General features: G+C 33.9%; 1 protein-coding gene and 1 non-coding gene across 6 annotated transcripts in view; one reads left to right on the forward strand and one right to left on the reverse strand.

Moving 5' to 3' along the window:
* The window catches only part of ATF7IP (activating transcription factor 7 interacting protein), a 126,596-nt gene that overhangs the window by 77,162 nt on the left and 31,378 nt on the right, over positions 1 to 18,056 (reverse strand). The window lies entirely within an intron of this gene.
* On the forward strand, positions 17,172 to 17,293 carry LOC123840467 (small nucleolar RNA SNORA40). Its single transcript, XR_006789994.1, has one exon. It is a non-coding gene; the product is annotated as a small nucleolar RNA SNORA40 (small nucleolar RNA).

The raw sequence follows: 18,056 nt of genomic DNA on the forward strand, positions 1-18,056 counted from the left end.
ACTGTTTTTAGGTTCCTATTCTATATATTCAGATTCAAGAACTCTGAGACAATACCATCACTAATAAAATCTTTTTCTACAGCATTAAAAAAGGTTTTTCACCTTTACCATAGGAATTTATATTTAAATAACCAAGAAGGATACAGATACCTGCTAATAGGTATCTATAGCTTAGAATTTTTTTCAAATTTTTGGTAAATTATTTTTAAGGAAAGCCCAATGAACCTCTTCCTTTTTAAAGTGAAAACATTATTTTCTTCTCTGCTTCATCCCCCCTCCGCCTACAACTTTTATTCTTTTTTTCTAGCAAAGAGATCATAGCTATGAAATAACAAAGGGAAGTATTACCAAAAGCTGTAATGTCTTAGCCTACAATCTGCCTGCTCAAAAAGCTCAAGAATTTAAGTGGCTGTTCAAGAGCTGCTCACAAACTCAGCCAATCAGTAGCTAGCATTCTGATTCCTGCCCAGCAACAGGAGACAGACAATAAGGTCAGGGAAACCTAGTTAAAACCTGGATCCGCAATACATTAGTGAGGTTCTTTGTCTAATGTAAGTAATCTAGAACATAAAAGCATAAAATCTAAATCCATATGATACACATTTAATATATCACGTAAATAAATAAATAAAAATAACACCTTTTATGCTATTTCAATTTATCTTCCTTTAAATGTCCATGAATGTGTCCAAAAATATAAATCAATTTCCTAACTGGAGAATGAGTCAAACATGGACAATACACAGTAAGAATAGACTTCTCTCCCCATGGGTAAGAATCTGCAAAATTTAAATGTATATTTCTTTTTAAAAAAATCCACAATGCTTAACATTTATAAAACATTTGTAACTAAAAATTCAGCAATACCTTAAATCCAAATAATAAGATTTTCATACCCACCTATCACTATTGTTATAGATTTCTGATTCCAAAAATTAATAGTATTCTGGACCCAAAGGTTTACTACAGATAGCATCATAAAGTGTTCTGTTGTCTACTGCACCGAACTGACTTATTTGATTCATCTAATGAAATTAAAATGCCTGACTCTTGACAATCTATATTAAGTGTTGTAAGTACAATTATTACATCTTTTTCTCCCTTACTGCCTTTCACAGCAGGTTATGAGTTCTCCCCTTTTGAAGCAATAAAGCTAATGTGTGGATCACAACAGTAAATATTCATGTAAATTGAAGGGAACTTTTTCCTATACTACATCATTCTGCAGTCCTTTAAACATAAAATTATTTTAAAAAAATAGGAAATCTGTAATCTGAGTATTTTTTTTCTCAAATTCACTACCTATCAGATTTTCTTAGTAAACAAGTTTTAAAAATAAACCATTTTTTTCTCCTTCAGTTACAGATGAACCTTGTAATTTTTCAAACATACCCAAGAGGGAGCTTGCTGCAGCCATACTCTTAGTTTATATAATCTCCCCATAGGAAAAATAAATCAGCAGCTGCTTCAGTGCTTCGTCCTGTGAGAGAACTGAAATTCACTGTCTGATTGGCTCAAAGCCGCAGTTGTCTGAAACCAATCAGATATCAGCATCACAAACCTCGCCCAGCAACAAGGGAAGCAGATGAGGGCAAGTACTCTACCAAGAATCCAAACAGTGTGAGAATACAGGTGAAGGATTATACTGAAACATATTTGATGAAACGGAAACATACTCACAATATACTCCCAGATTTATAGTTTGAGTAAGTCCACTGTAGGGTTCCTCTGATGAATAAACAAGGGTTTGTACTACTGCTTTCCAAGAACAGTGAACAAAACAATAGGAAGTACCTGGGTTGTTAAGTCAAAACATAACACAGACACACACAAACACTACCCTAATTCAAAGTTATGAATACCTGATGAAGTGTACTTAAAAATGAAACTTAGCACAAACTTGCAAAATAGGAAGCAAAGCCATTTCAGTGGACTTGACATTTCTATCTTTGACACAAGCATTCCAAGTACACTCATGCTGTTAACTGGCATTAGTATAACATTATTCTGAATAATGGGATGCTGGAAATAATTTTTACTCAAATTTGAGCTTTCATTAAATGGCTTAAATAAATATTGGTCAATAGGACTAATAATAGCTTACTCTTAAATAATCACTTTATGCTCACGATTCCTAACCTCTTTAGAAACACAACTCTGCTACTTGATTCTTTAAGAACCCATTCTCCATTGAGAAGTGTGATTTTATTTCACACACCCAAATTTTACTTGAGAATTCTGTAACAGTCCTGAAAATAAAATCAGGAAGAATATGCAGTGTGTTGCACAATAAATATTTAAATCTGCTTTACTGTTCACTACCCATTGAGACTGGTAAACCTGATAATGCAATGGTCCATTCACTTTGATACTTATCTGCACAAATTTAGTATAAAGACTTTCCAAATTTTTATCTTAAATACTGGATACATCTCTGCTAATAATTATTTTTCTAAAATTTCAGTAAAATATAATCACTACTCTCACTACTTCTTTTTAAAATCCCACAAAGATTTTCATCATGTTCCCATATTCTCTTGCTTTCTATAGGTTTTCTCTCCCAGTCACTTCCAAAGCACAATATTTACTTTAGGATCCAGAATCCCCTGTAGTTCACAATTCTTCAGTTCTACTAATGTTATTGTTCTTCTCTCAATTGCCTAAAAACACCTTCAACAGCTATCCTAATATCTTTAAAAAATATATTAATTGGTGAAATCTGTTATCTAACACTCATTCAGTAAAGTATTAAGTGATCATAATATTTGACACCTCAACAAAGAATCCCTTCTACCTGTCATTAACCTACAGATACCAGCTGGAGTATCAAAATGAAGTATCTCCCAACTAAATTTTTAAAAAATAATCAACAAAGGAAACAGGGAGTTTGCTTTATCAACAATTCCTTGGACAAAGTAGGATCAAATCATTCTCTTGCAATTTTGGTTATATCAAAACCAGAATGGTCACTACAGTCTAACTTGTTACATTCACGGCTATTTTTGAGAAATTCTAGGGTAGTCTACATGAAAAAATGCAAGATGCCCCAAAATCCCTTTTCCAAGGGATTTCCAAATATTCCAAGTATATTTTGGGGATCATTCTGTTATATAGGCAAATTAAAACAAATTGACCTGATCCAACAACTGCAATTTTAAAATACATTTATCAAATTACACCCCCTTAGAAAATTAGCTAGTTACCTTATTCATCAGGGCCCTATCCACTAGCTTGGCCCACTTACCAAACTCTACCACCTATGCAGGTAATAGTGAAGTTACAGAAGTCCATGTATTAACTTCTTCAGGAATTTAAACCAGTTGTCCAAATGTATTTTTCACAATTGGCTTGGGTGAATTAAAACACACAGAATGATTTATAAGAAGTTGAAAGATGTAAATCCTTCAAATGCTAGGAAACAGCTCTAACTTTTCTTAGTGACCCAATCTAAGGAGAAAAAGTGAAAGCTTACTTTCTGTTTATTAGCCAGCTTTCACTAAATAATATTGGGGCAGCAACCCACATCCTCAAAATCTTACTGGCTAATAATAATCTTCTTCTTTCTAGGTCATTGGCTGAAGGAGCAGCACCCTCACCCCAAATGTAAGTCTTGTGGCAAAGGGAAAAGACCACAATGACAGAACGATACAATATACCAGGGTTTTAAAGCTATCTCTTAGACACAGTATACACCACTTTCACTCACAGTCTATTGGTTAAAGCCACATTAGACATTAAGGGGGTGGAGAAGTAAAAAGCAACCACTGGAAAACACTTCATGTTGCATGGCAAAAGGCATAAATACGTAGTCTTCTTACAGGAAGAAAGAAAAATGGTGAAATATCATATAATCTACCATGCTTTAAAAATACATAATTATAAAAAGCTTGGCCTACCAAGGATTTCTAAACTAAAAAAACTGGGTCTACTCAATGTCTGTTCTAACATTAGCTAACAGTCGAGATAGGATAAATCACCCTAACTCTCTAGATTTCATCTCAAGTGTAAAACTGAGGAGATCAGATGCTTGCTAAATTCCATTCTAGCTCAAAGTTTATATTATTTTACAAATGTCTAGCTATACTGATGCTCTTTTATAATTCAGTTTTCATTATAAAATACTGTGAACATGCAAAATATAATGACCATGTGTGTACCCATCACCCAGATAAACTAGAAATAAAAAACAAAGCCCTCAGTATAACACTACCAGCCAGCATGTTCCTCCTTCCCCATCCCCAACTCCTTAACACAAAATTAAGCATAATCTTGAATTTGATGTTTATTATTTTTAGGCATGCCTTATACATTTTCTACATTATAAATTCCCATTTGTTAACTAAACAACATAAAGGGAGAAAAAGACACTGACACTTATCAAGGGGCAATTACATGTCAGACACTATACCAAGTCATATTCTTTTCTCATTTATTTAAGTGACAACTTACATCAATTCATGTTTACATATGATCTGAACGAATACATCAATAACCATGCTGCTATCACGCATTTCTTTACACAGTAATTTTAGCTTGGTAAGGTCAACCAGACACCCAATTCAGTACAAAGTTGTTTTCATTAGCACTGATTGCCCTTCTTATACATTTCATCCTTTAAATTTCGCTACCAAGGGGTGTTCTATTTTCTCAGAATGTTAAGCAATAAATAAACAACAGATGATCCTTGAATAACATAGGTGTGAACTGCACGGGTTCACTCACATGCAAATTTTTTAGAGTATAGTACTGTAAGTTTATTTTCTTTTCCTTATGATTTTATATCCTTTTCTCTAGCTTTACTATAAAAATACAGTATATGATATACATAACATATAAAATATGTGGTCATTGACTGTTTATGTTATCAGAAAAGCTTCCAGTCAATAAACAGACTATTAATATTTAAGTTCTGGGGAAGTCAAAAGTTATATGCAGATTTTTTACTGCATTAGGGATCGGCACCCTATCAACCACACTGTTCAAGAGTAAACTGTATATGGTATTTGCCACAATTTTCTTCTCTATCTCTTTGAAAATGGGGAAATCATTCAATATAATTCCTAAAGACTATCCACAGAGTAAATGCAGTCTGAGAGAAGACTCTTAATTTTACCCAACCTGCACACTAGTTCATATATTAGCCACAACAATACTACCAGCAGGATCCTAAATATCCAATTATCTTTTAAAAGTAACTTACCCGTAAGTCATCTTAGCAAATAATAGAATTCACTCAACAAACTATAAAGGGAATTTAGGAAAAGCCCACAACTAACATCATACTTAATAGTGAAAGATGGAAAGCTTTTGTCCTAAGATCAGGAACAAGACAAAATGTTTGCTCTTACCACTTCTACTCAGCACTGACTAGAGGTTCTAGCCCCGGAAATTAGGCAAGAAAATGAAATAAAGGCATCTAACTTGAAAAGAACAAAGTAAAGCTATCTCTATGTTCGTGACAAAATCTCGTATATGGTGGGCGCCTGGGTGGCTCAGTCGTTAAGCGCCTGCCTGTGGCTCAGGTCATGATCCCGGCCGGGGTCCTGGGATCGAGGCCCGCATCGGGCTCCCTGCTCCGCGGGAAGCCTGCTTCTGCCTCTCCCACTCCCCTGGCTTGTGTTTCCTCTTTCGCTCTCTCTCTATCAAATAAATAAATTTAAAAAATTTTTTTTAAAAATCTCATATATGGAAAATTGTTAAGAATCCACTAAAAAATCATGAGAACTGGTAAATGAGTTTAGGAGGTTGCAAGATACAAGACCAATATATAAAATCTACTGCATTTCTATACAGATGCAATGAACAATTCAAAAGTGAAATTTAAAAAACAATTATATTTACAATAGCATCAAAAATAACAAACTTGGGCGCCTGGGTGGCTCAGTTGGTTAAGCCACTGCCTTCAGCTCAGGTCATGATCCTGGAGTCCTGGGATCGAGTCCCGCATCGGGCTCCCTGCTCGGCAGGGAGTCTGCTTCTCCCTCTGACCCTCCTCCCTCTCAGGCTATCTGTCTCTCATTCTCTCTCTCGCAAATAAATAAAAAATCTTAAAAAAAAAAAAAAAATAACAAACTTAACAAAAAGAAGTATAAAACTTCATTCTCTGAAAAACTATAAAATATTGTTGAGGAAATTAAAGAAGACCTAAATAAACACAAAGACAATTCATACTCCTAAATCAAAAGGCTTAATATTAAGATGCCAACATTCAAAATTGATCTACTGATTCATGGTAATCCTTATTAAAATCCTAGCTTTCTTCTTTGCAGAAATTGACAAACTGATCCTAAAATTCATATGGAAATGCAAGGGACCCAAAATAGCCAAAACGAAAAACTCATTCTTCATATTTTCAAAACTTACTACAAAGCTACAGTAATCCTGTCAATGTGGTACTCCCAGCAAAAAGGACAGACATATAAATCAATGGAATAGATCTCTTAGTCAAGAAATAAATCCTCATATTTATTTGCAGTCAACTAATATTTGACAAGGGTGCCAAGACCATTCAATGAAGAAAGAACAGTATTTTCAACAAATACTGTTGGGACTACTAGATAGCCACATGCAAAAGAATGAATTCAGACCCTTCCTCTCATACCATATATAAAAATTCACTTCAAATGGTTCAAAGACCTAAATTTAAGAACTAAAAGTTTTAAATCTTAAAAGAAAACATAGATATAAATCTTAGAATAGGCAATAGTTTCTTATATATGACCCAAAGAGAACAAGCAATGAAAGAAAAAAAAAAAAGATTAACTGGACTTCCATCAAAACTTAAAAACTTTTATGCTGCAAATGACACATCAAAAAAGTGAAACAACTCATGCAATGGGAGAAAATATCTGCAAAGAAGGTACCTTATAAGAGACTTGTAATTACTAGAACATACAAACTCTTACAACTCATTAATTAAAAAAAAAAAAAAACAATTTAACAATGAGCAAAGTACTTGATATTTCTCCAAGATATACCAATAAAAAATAAACATGAAAAGATGTTTATTATCATTAGTCATCAGAGAAATGCAAATCAAAACCACAATGAACACTATATACACAGAGAGATGGCTATGATCAAAGAGAGAATATAACAAGTGTTAGCAAGGATGCAGAGAAATTGGAAACCTCATACAATGCTAGTGGAACTGTAAAATGAAGCAGCTCCTTTGGGAAACAGTCTAGCAGTTCCCTGACATGTTAAACATAGAGTTGGCATAAGATCTAACAATTCCACTCCTAGCTATATACCCAAAAGAAATAAAAACATATGTCCATGCAAAAACCTGTACACAAATGTTCACAGGAACACTATTCATAATAGCCAAAATGACCATTCAGAATAGCCAAAATAACTCAAATGTCCAAAAACTAATAGGTAAATGAAATGTGGTATATCCATACAATGGAATATTATTTGGCTATAAAAAGAAATAAAGTACTGATAAATGTTACAATATGAATGAACCTTGAAAATATGCTAAGTAAAAGAAGCCTGTCACAAAAGGCTACATATTGAATGATTCCATTTATATGAAATGTCCAGAACAGGCAAATCTGTAAAGACAGAAAGCACATTAGTGATTGCCTAGGGTTGGGGAGTTGGGGAGGAAATGAAAACTGGCTGCTAAAGGGTACAGAGTTTCTTTATAGGACAATAAAAATGTTCTAAAATTAACTGTGGTAATAGATGCAAACTCTGAAAATATTTTTTTAAGATTTTATTTATTTAGGGACTCCTGGGTGGCTCAGTCGTAAAGCCTCTGCCTTCAGCTCACGTCATGATATTTGGGTCCTAGGACCAAGCCCGGCGTCAGGCTCCCTGCTCCCCGCTCATGCTGTCTCTCACCATCTCTGTCTCTCTCTCTCTCAAATAAGTAATATTTTTTTAATAAAGCTTTATTTTAAAAAAGATTTTTTTTATTTGAAAGAAAAAGAGAGCAGGTGCGCAAGTGGGGAGAGGGACAATGGGAAAGGGAGAGAATCTCAGACTCCACGCCAAGTGCAGAGCGCTCCATCCCATGACCCTGAGATCATGACCTAAGCCAAAATCAAGAGCCCAACACCCAAATGACTGAGCCAACCAGGCCCCCAACTATGTAAATATTTTTAAAACCACTGGGTTGTACACTTTACAGGTGAATTGTATGGTATATGATTTACATCTCAAATCTGTTCTTTAAAAAAAGAAATAGCAGAACTACAGTTAATTTTTTGTTTTTTTTACCTAACTTTCCTTTACTAGGTCACACTTTCTAACAGACAAAACAACGATACCAAGAGAACTGAATGTTGGGTTATACTTTAGGGAGTTTACATTTCTGGGCCAAGAAGTATTATCTATAATCATACCAGTGATGAAAGGCAATATACATAAAATAATGGCAGCCTTATTCTCCTGCACTAAGCTTAAATAAATGAGTTACTCTTTTTCCCTGTCCTAAATGGAACAATTCTTTAGTATGCTTATCTCAGAGGATGATAATAATGGGTATGAGATACTCGTATATGGTAAAAAATAATAATAAAAATTTATCAGCAAAAAAAAAAAAATGAAGCAGTACTGAGCATGGTGCAGATAAACACTCCATGTATGTAAATTAATAAAATCTTCTACACATGGAAAGTTAACAAAAGAACTAGAAAGTCTTAAGTAAAACAGAAGCATTTGCTTCTATCACAAACTGGAACTATAACCAAAAATGTATATGTAATGAACGTTGACAGATTTGTTTTAAAATGAGGTATACTTAGTGAACTTTCTGGAGTTACATAAAGCTTTGTCAGATTTTATCAACACTGTCTGTATTCAAAATGATGGTCTTGCCACCATTACTGCATTTTCCAATACTTTAAATGCACTTTTTTAGAAATAATTATTAAAATGGACTTTAATATCTATATTTATATATTGTTTAACAGAACACTTTGGCATATCTCATGTGTCTAGTATAAGATTAAAACATTTTAAGTGTCCACAATTTTGTTGTCAGAAAACATTTTAAAATACGCTGGTATCGGGGTGCCTGGGTGGCTCAGATGGTTAAGCGTCTGCCTTCGGCTCAGGTCATGATCCCAGGGTCCTGGGATCGAGTCCCGCATCGGGCTCCCTGCTCCTTGGGAGCCTGCTTCTCCCTCTGCCTCTCTCTCTCTCTCTCTGTCTCTCATGAATAAATAAATAAAATCTTTAAAAAAAAAAAAATACGCTGGTATCATTATGATGTGCTTCAGAGGTAATTTAACAAAAGAATGAGAAATTAAGTATTCTGATACAATATTAATAAGTATATAGTGTCTGGCACATAGTAAACACTTAGTAAATATTGGCTAAAAGAATGACGAATAATATACATATAACTATTACCTAAAATAATTCTTAAATTAAAAACTAAATTACAGGGTGTCTGGGTGGCTCAGTTGGTTAAGCGTCTGCCTTCAGCTCAGGTCATGACCTCAGGGGTCCTGAGATCGAGCCCCGCGTAGGGCTCCCTGCTCCCTCTCCCTCTCCCTGTTTGTTCTTTCTCTCTCTGTGTTCTCGATCTCAAATCAATAAATAGAATTATGGGAAAAAAACTGAATTACCCTTTTAGGAAGCAAAAATAGTAACAATATTTTTGACATAATTGTAGACTAACATGCTCGCAGGTTCACATACAGCAGGTGTACATAGAGAGGACAACCTTTCTTTGGGGACTCAGGATGCTTATTTACTAACAAAAAGTAACAATATATGCCCACCTACACACAATGCTGCCTCAGAAAAAATGCAAAACACAGCATTATTAAAATTAATCAAATCTGACATGAGGCATTTTTCCAGCCTTATAATATTTGTTTAGTTTGATTTCATATTTCAAAAAATAAAGTATCATTTTGAAAGGAATTTACTTTTGCTTATTACTATATCATGACAATCTTCTTTACAATACTGAACATACCCAAAGGGAGCCCCCTGCAGCCATCTTATCAGTTCTCTCATAGCAACAGAAACTGAAATACAGTTTGCATAGTCACTGTGGTTGGCTAAAGAAAGCAGGTTCATGTAACCAGTCACAAAGCTAGAAATTAGATAACCATAAAAGGAGAAATTTTAAATCTGCCTGGCAACAGCCTAAAAATAGAATACACTAGTATAAATCCCAGAATAGATGTGACTATAAAAGCAAAACTATCAGCAAAAACTTTATTTTCTTGGGGGGAAAGATGTGTCTTGCATTTCATCATCTAAAATAGTAACTTGGCATCTTTTCTTACTAGATGGCAATTAAAGAAAAAATAAACACTAAACTATGGGCTATGTCAAATTACATGTCATTGTTCATATTATTTTATTTACATATAGGTGTATGTGTGTGTATATGTACGTACATGTTTAAGCACTTTGCTTCTTCAGGAGAATGATGAGGCATTTTAATCACAGCTCTAAAACATTCAAGGCTCTATAAAATCTATCAAAGTCTGAACAGCACTGAATTTTTTCCTATCACTTTTTCCCTGAAATAATTTGGGACTCTGAGTTACGGGTAAAAAACCATTTACTGTGTATTAAAAATACAAAGATTAAATAATTTATCAAAGCAGATCTCTAGAGTGGGGATTGCACCTTATGCTTTTTTAAAACAAACTTGTTCTAACATACAGTAGTGCCTTTCATACAGTAGTCATTCAATAATTGTTTTTCTTAAATTAATTTCTGTGAGAAAAACAAATTATCTTATTGTTCCTGTCAAGTAAAAGTTAAATTAACACGTAATATTATAATCTATATAATACTGCTATCTTTGATTTTTCAATTTTGCCTAAAGTGGGATAATGTTGAAGTTGACAATGCCTAACATTTTTTATTGTTATTCCAGATAACAAAACCTATTTCATCATTCTAAACTTTCCAAGCTAATAGTGTTTAATATACATGTTTCTTTGTACATTACAAATTTACTCTGTAGTACATTTTAATTCCTAAAGGTCACAAACAATGTGCAGTCTAATGTAGTAACTACAAAGACTGTTGGCTAGTAAGAAATAACCAAGTCATAAAGGGGGAGGGAGGGGGGAGAAAAAGAAAAAAAAAAAAAGCTTTTTAATTGCAAGAAATTAAAATTATACCTGCTGAAATAAAAGGCTGGTTAGACAGCCACATTAAAACAAATGCTATTTACCAAAGTGCATGTTTTATGCATTTCTTACATCAAACTTTCCATCAATGTATTTTAATGAAATGGAAAGTTACTTTTTAAAATGTTTTCTTTGGTCACTATTTGTTATCCAAAATAAAAAGTGAATTCATGTATTTGATACCAGAAAATTTAGTTCATACTATACTAAAAATTTAATTTTGAGAATTATTTGTAAAGGACTTATTTTAATCATAAATAAAGCCTAGACAGGATCCTTTGAAAACATATCAGAATTAATTTTGAGAATTATTTGTAAAGGACTTATTTTAATCATAAATAAAGCCTAGACAGGATCCTTTGAAAACATATCAGAACATAGAACAGTTTTAAGAACAAAAAGAACTCTAGAGAAGGATGGAGAAACATGAGCAATATAAAATTTAATTTTGAGAATTATTTGTAAAGGACTTATTTTAATCATAAATAAAGCCTAGACAGGATCCTTTGAAAACATATCAGAACATAGAACAGTTTTAAGAACAAAAAGAACTCTAGAGAAGGATGGAGAAACATGAGCAATATAAAATCAAATGAGCAAATTGAGTAATACATCCTTTTAATCTAAACATTTAAACATAGCTAGATTTTAAAATAAAGTTTAACCAAGCTTTTGAAAGCATAAATACTGTTCTTTTAAACACTGGTCTGAGTAGAAAAGTAACTGAGCTTATTGACTTATTTATTTTTCTTACTGTTGTACTCATTTGTGACTTGGATATCCAAAATCTAACTACACTGTATCACATCTTCAAGATAATTTAAATCTTTTATGTAGATAGATCTTGCTTACTTATCTGAATAAACTATAATCCTCATCACAAAGGAAAGCAATGTGAGTTGCAATTAGTGTGGGAGAACATAACATAACAAATGGGTCAAATGTGGTATCAAGGCACTAAAAAGTGGGAAAATTTATTTTATAATTCTAGATACATAAATCAAATATTTTAAATATAAATCTCAGCACTTCATATTTTCTTAAATATTACTTAAAGCAGCTAAAATACTTTTTTAAAAATTGCACTATTATATTCGCCAGTTTTATTTCAAGAGAACAGAAAAAGCATGATGTCTGCAGGATATTATTCAAAATAGCCATACATATTATCACATACCAATCTGAATTTTGGGGGATACTGAATAGTCAATGACACCTCAGTTTTAATTAATTAGTACAGCAACTAAAATGCCCTGGAGAAGTTTAGACAGTTCCAGAAACTTTACCTTTCACTTCTCCATTCTCTTCTCCTTCTCTTGGCCCTCTCCCTCAAGAAGTTTAAAATGTCAGCTGAGAGCCAGATGATGTGGGGCCCTAGCCTATGTGTACAAAAGCGTAGTTTTAATAACAAACATAACTAAAGGAAGAACCCTAATCTTCTTTCATATCCTGAGGCAAACTGAAATTCCTCTTTGTACCTATTATTTTTCTTTTCTATAGCAAAGCAATAGTTGATATGTTATCCCTCCTTGCAGATCTAAGTAGAATTATCTTTACCACACCTTTTTTGGCTGATCAGAAAAAGATCAAATCTCCATCTTTACAAATCTATCTTTCTTCAGTTAGAATTTAAGAAAAAAGTTATGCTTTTGATGGCAAGACCTCTCCTGGGCATACAACTCAGAATGGACTAGCACACCCCCACAGAGCAAACAAAGAAAAATTACATTCCCAATCTAAAATTTTTCTCACTAATGATGCATAAAAATACATCTACTTGTTTCTAGCAAATATTCCTAAGAAGCTTACTTTCACAGGTTGGAGTGTCAGAAGTTACTATCAACAGTTCATGACGTAATTTAAGAAAATACAGAGTTCCTTCACCCCAAACCATGAATTATCACTGTGTTTATCTTTTAGAACCTAAAAAAAATCTGCAGAGATCTAACCAAAAAACACTATACTTTGGAAATTCTCTCAACCTCTCTCCTCCTAACCATCATAGCAAATGAACCAATGTTCTCTCTGGTTTACTGATGACCACAAATACACTGAGATCTCATGTTCTCACCTAAACCTGTTCATATTGGTTGTGCTTATTACTGAATTTAGCTGTACATTTTTATTATAAGTTATAGAATACAACTGAATTTTGTATAAACTAATGAAATATGAGTGCAAAAAAAAAAGAGCTGGTAGATATGCATCAGTAAGAGAGACTAATGCAGAAAAAACACATATGTGCAGGGACTGCTGGCTTAGATAAATCATTTAATAACACCTTTAAGTCTGAAGTTTTCCATCTGGAATAAATAGAAATTAAATTAGAAGACCTGAAAGGATCCTTTAAGTTTTGATTCTTAAATAAAATTTTAATAAATTCCACTCCAAAATGTCCTGTTCTGAGAAATTATAAAGGTAGATTGGATTTTTTCATGTATTCAATATTTATCAAATGCCTACCATGGTCACTATTACAGGACAATTTTTAAGATACTCTAAAGAAACAATGTGTTTAAAAGTACAAAAACATCCCATAAGATTAAAGTGTTACCTCAAGTAGATTTTAATAGAAATGTGGAAGAGAAATGCAGGCAGTAATACAATGCATGGATATCTTTCTATATGAATGACCACGAAAATTAGAAGTTCTCTATTTTCCATTAACTATCATCTCTCTGAAACAGATTATTTTTAATAATCAAAATCATGCTTTCAAATATGTCATTATAAACAAAACCTCTACAGAACGCTGTTTAAGTCTTCCTGATAGGGTTAGTACTAATTTTTATAAACCAGATTTCTAAAAACTGACTCTGCATAAAGAATTACTCAAATTCAGCTGAGGGGGGGGAGAGTATGCCTTTCTTTACAATTTCAATTTCACTTCTGCTCATAACCCTATTTATAATTCAGTTACATCCACAAGACTTCACAAGTAGTTGCTAAGCAACAGAACATGCTGAGTTCAGAGCCATTGAAATCTGGCTCTCTGCCACATGAAAATATTTAACAGAGCCTAGAGCCTCCAGAATTTACAAAATGAAGAAGAAAAGAAAAAGAAAGAAAAATTCCAAAGAGACAGAATAATAGAGTAAGTTGCCAAACTCTTTTAAAAGATTCACATATTCAGATCAAGAACTTCATTTTGGTATTTCTAAATATTTATTATATCTCTCTTAAATATTTTATATCATCTTTTTAATGTTGAAATTAAGACAAGTTATTCTCGTGGGGAAGAGAAGAAATATGATTAGTCGTATCGCGTTAAAGGCATAACAGCTAACTTAAAAAATATAATGTGCAAAGAATAGCCCTCAAAGAGACTACAACAACAGTCTGTGGGACATGACAGACTTTCTATGTTGGGTTTTGAAGGCCAGGAGACAAGAAACTATACATTTTCTTCAAATTCCTTTATCCTCATATGCCTGGTCAACTACTGAAAGAAGAGATAATTTTACCCAAAACTGCACTGTTTTAATTTTAAGGATGCCTAATAATTAAAAAATTAAGCATATCTAGAAATTTATTCACAACTCAAAATGGTTACAAAAATTAACTCACTTTTCAACAGATATTGAAAAGGCACTGAATATGTTTCAACACTCATTCATTGATAAAAATAAAAATTAAGAACATAAAGATTGCTCCTTATGCTGATAAAGGCTACTTCAAACCTATGGAAAACTTTATATTTAGTAGTAAAACACCACAGCTAGGGGCGCCTGAGTGGCTCAGTTGTTAACGTGTCTGCCCTGGGCTCAGGTCGTGATCCCAGGGTCCTGGGATGGAGCCCTGCATCAGGCTCTCTGCTCAGCGGGAAGCCTGATTCTCCCTTTCCCACTCCCCCTGCTTGGGTTCCTGCTCTCGCTATCTCTCTGTCAAATAAATAAATAAAATCGTAAAAAAAAAAGGGGGGGGGGCGCCTGGGTGGCTCAGTCGTTAAGCGTCCGCCTTCGGTTCAGGTCATGATCTCAGGGTCCTGGGATCGAGTCCCGCATTGGGCTCCCTACCCGCCGGGAAGCCTGCTTCTCCCTCTCCCATTCTCCCTCCTTGTTTCTCTCTCTCGCTGTGTCTCTGTCAAATAAATAAAATCTTTAAAAAAAAAAAAATCTTAAAAAAAAAAAAAAAACTGGGCGCCTGGGTGGCTCAGATGGTTAAGCGTCTGCCTTCGGCTCAGGTCATGATCTCAGGGTCCCGGGATCGAGTCCCGCATCGGGCTCCCTGCTCCTTGGGAGCCTGCTTCTCCCTCTGCCTCTCTCTCTCTGTCTCTAATGAATAAATAAATAAAATCTTTAAAAAAAAAAAAAGCTATTTCCATTCAAGGCAAAAATAAAAAGTGTGATAATATACTCAATATTGTTCTAGAAATCCTACCAAAGCAGTAAGAGCTCAAACACAGTAAGAAGATACAATGAAGAAAACATTTATTTCAGAATAGCAAGAAAAAGATATCTAGAAACATTAACATATATGAAAAAATTCAGTTATAAAAATATGTGAAATATTAGAGCTATGTTGGACATAAGGCTTGATGTAGAAAACTATCAATTCTTCCTGGATGCAACTTATTAGAAGTAATTCCAAACCAAATGTCACCTAATTATTTTTATTATCATAACAAACTTTTAAAATTAATCTGTACAGGGGCGCCTGGGTGGCTCAGTCGTTAAGCGTCTGCCTTCGGCTCGGGCCGTGATCCCAGGGCCTTGGGATCGAGCCCCGCATCAGGCTCTTTGCTCAGCGGGAGGCCTGCTTCTCCCTCTCCCACTCCCCCTGCTTGTGTTCCCTCTCTCGCTGTCTCTCTCTCTCTGTCAAATAAATAAATAAAATCTTAAAAAAAAAAAATTAATCTGTACAAAAAATGGCAAAACAGGAAGAAAATTGAAAGTCAAAAGTAAGAAAAAAAATGATGCCTGCCCTCTCAGATGTGAGAGAATATGACAAAGCAGTAATTATCTTAAGTATTAAGAGATGAGTACAATAGATTATCTAGAAGACAGACAAAAGCAATACAATATCTGACAAACAGCATCACAAACTAACAGGGATTAAGTGGATTTTGAAATAAATGGTTGAAAATGGATCAAAATAGCAGTTGAGCATACTAGTACAATAACAAACAGATTAGATATGAAATAAAATTTCAAAGGCACAGAAAGCACTACAAGTAATCACAAATTTTGAGAAATACTTGAGGGACACCTGGGTGGCTCAGTCGGTTAAGCATCTGCTTTCGGCTCGGGTCATGATCCCAGAGTCCTGGGATCGAGTCCTACACCAGGCTCCTTGCTCAGTAAGGAGCCTGCTTCTCCCTCTCCCTCTGCCTGCCACTCTGCCTACTTGTGCTCTCTATCTCTGTCAAATAAATAAATAATAAAAAAATATTTTTAAAAAAGAAATACTTGAAAACTAAAAAACATAGTGATATGGAATTAGTATCCAGAATAAAAAAGAACACCTATTAATGAATAAAAAGGATAAACAATTCAAAATAAAAATTAAAAATCATAAATAGGGAAACATAAAACAACAAACAGAAGATGTTCAACTTCACTAATAATCACAGAAAGACTAAACAAAAAGAAGATACATTTTTACATATCTGACTGGCAACTATTTATAGTTAGCAATAATATACAGCAGTGAGTAGTCTCATACACAGATGGTAAAAGACATCATTGTCATAACCATTTTTAAAGACAAATAGGCAAGAACTGTGCACCATTTGACACACCAAAGACATTGAGATATCTTAAGATATACTAACATACTGGGGCACCTGGGTGGCTCAGTCAGTTAAGCGTCCAACTCTGATTTTAGCTCAGGTCATGATCTCAGGGTTGTGAGATCAAGCTCCTCATCAGCCTCTGCACTGGGTGTGGAGCCTGCTTAAACTTCTCTCTGCTTAAAATTCTCTCTCCCTCTCCCTCTGCCACTACCCTCTTCTCTAAAAAATAAAAATAAAAAGTTTTTTTTTTAAAAGATACACTAACTTTTTTTAAAAAGGAACATATCAGGATTCCTACTGCTGCACCAAAATAGCAAAAATACAAATTGTTTTTGTTTAGTTTGTGCACAAAGACTTAGACAAGTGGGAAAAATAAATCTTTTTTTGTAATCCAGAACTCACTGTTCAAGTATGAGTTTTGATACAGATAAGAAGGAATATGATACCTAAAAAAGATTAAAGTGATGAGAGCATTCATAAACATGAAGGTTGGCTCCAGGACTACAGAATAACTAAAAGCACAGGATATAAGGGAAATCTCAGCTATACTGAATTAGTATTCTAATTTTAATGTTGACTTGAAACAAAGATGTTTTCTTTCTTTAGGCTTTTCAATTGAGAGCACAATGTCTGGACTTAAAAGTATTGGCATATCCCAACAATCTGTACAACTCTAGGGTGTGATAATTTAGAGGTGAACAGAATTTGAACTTAGTCATGTTCGAGGGTGTCTGAAATTGAGAACTATGCAGATCCTAAACATGGCTTAAAGAAATTGGATCCAAAAAATTACAAGTGGGGAATTTTTGAGGTATGTCCATATTCAAGTGGAAATCAAAGAAGCCCAACCAAACCAAACCAAACCAAACTGTGGACTGACAGTGACAACTGTAGATTGAACAAAAGTCCTTCTTAAAAGGGCTATTTTGAAGATTATGATTCTGACTTCGGAGGAACTAGGGTGATTGACAGTGGTAGGAGTCACATGTGAAATTCCTTAAATAACAATTTGTCGACCTTAAATTAAAAAACTACAAAGAAATATAACATCCATCACTAAGATAATAGCTTTTAAGAAATACTGTGAAGAATCCTCACTAAAGAACACTAAAAAGTTAAGAATGTAGTAGGTTTCTTTCATGGGCATGAATATAAAGTGTACAACAAAGGAGCTGCAGAATTCTTAACACTTTAACATAAAATCT

The sequence above is a fragment of the Mirounga angustirostris genome, unplaced genomic scaffold (genome assembly GCF_029215605.1).
Source record: "Mirounga angustirostris isolate CCGP_5_RB_7025 unplaced genomic scaffold, mMirAng1.0.hap1 SCAF_5, whole genome shotgun sequence".
NCBI lineage: Eukaryota > Metazoa > Chordata > Mammalia > Carnivora > Phocidae > Mirounga > Mirounga angustirostris.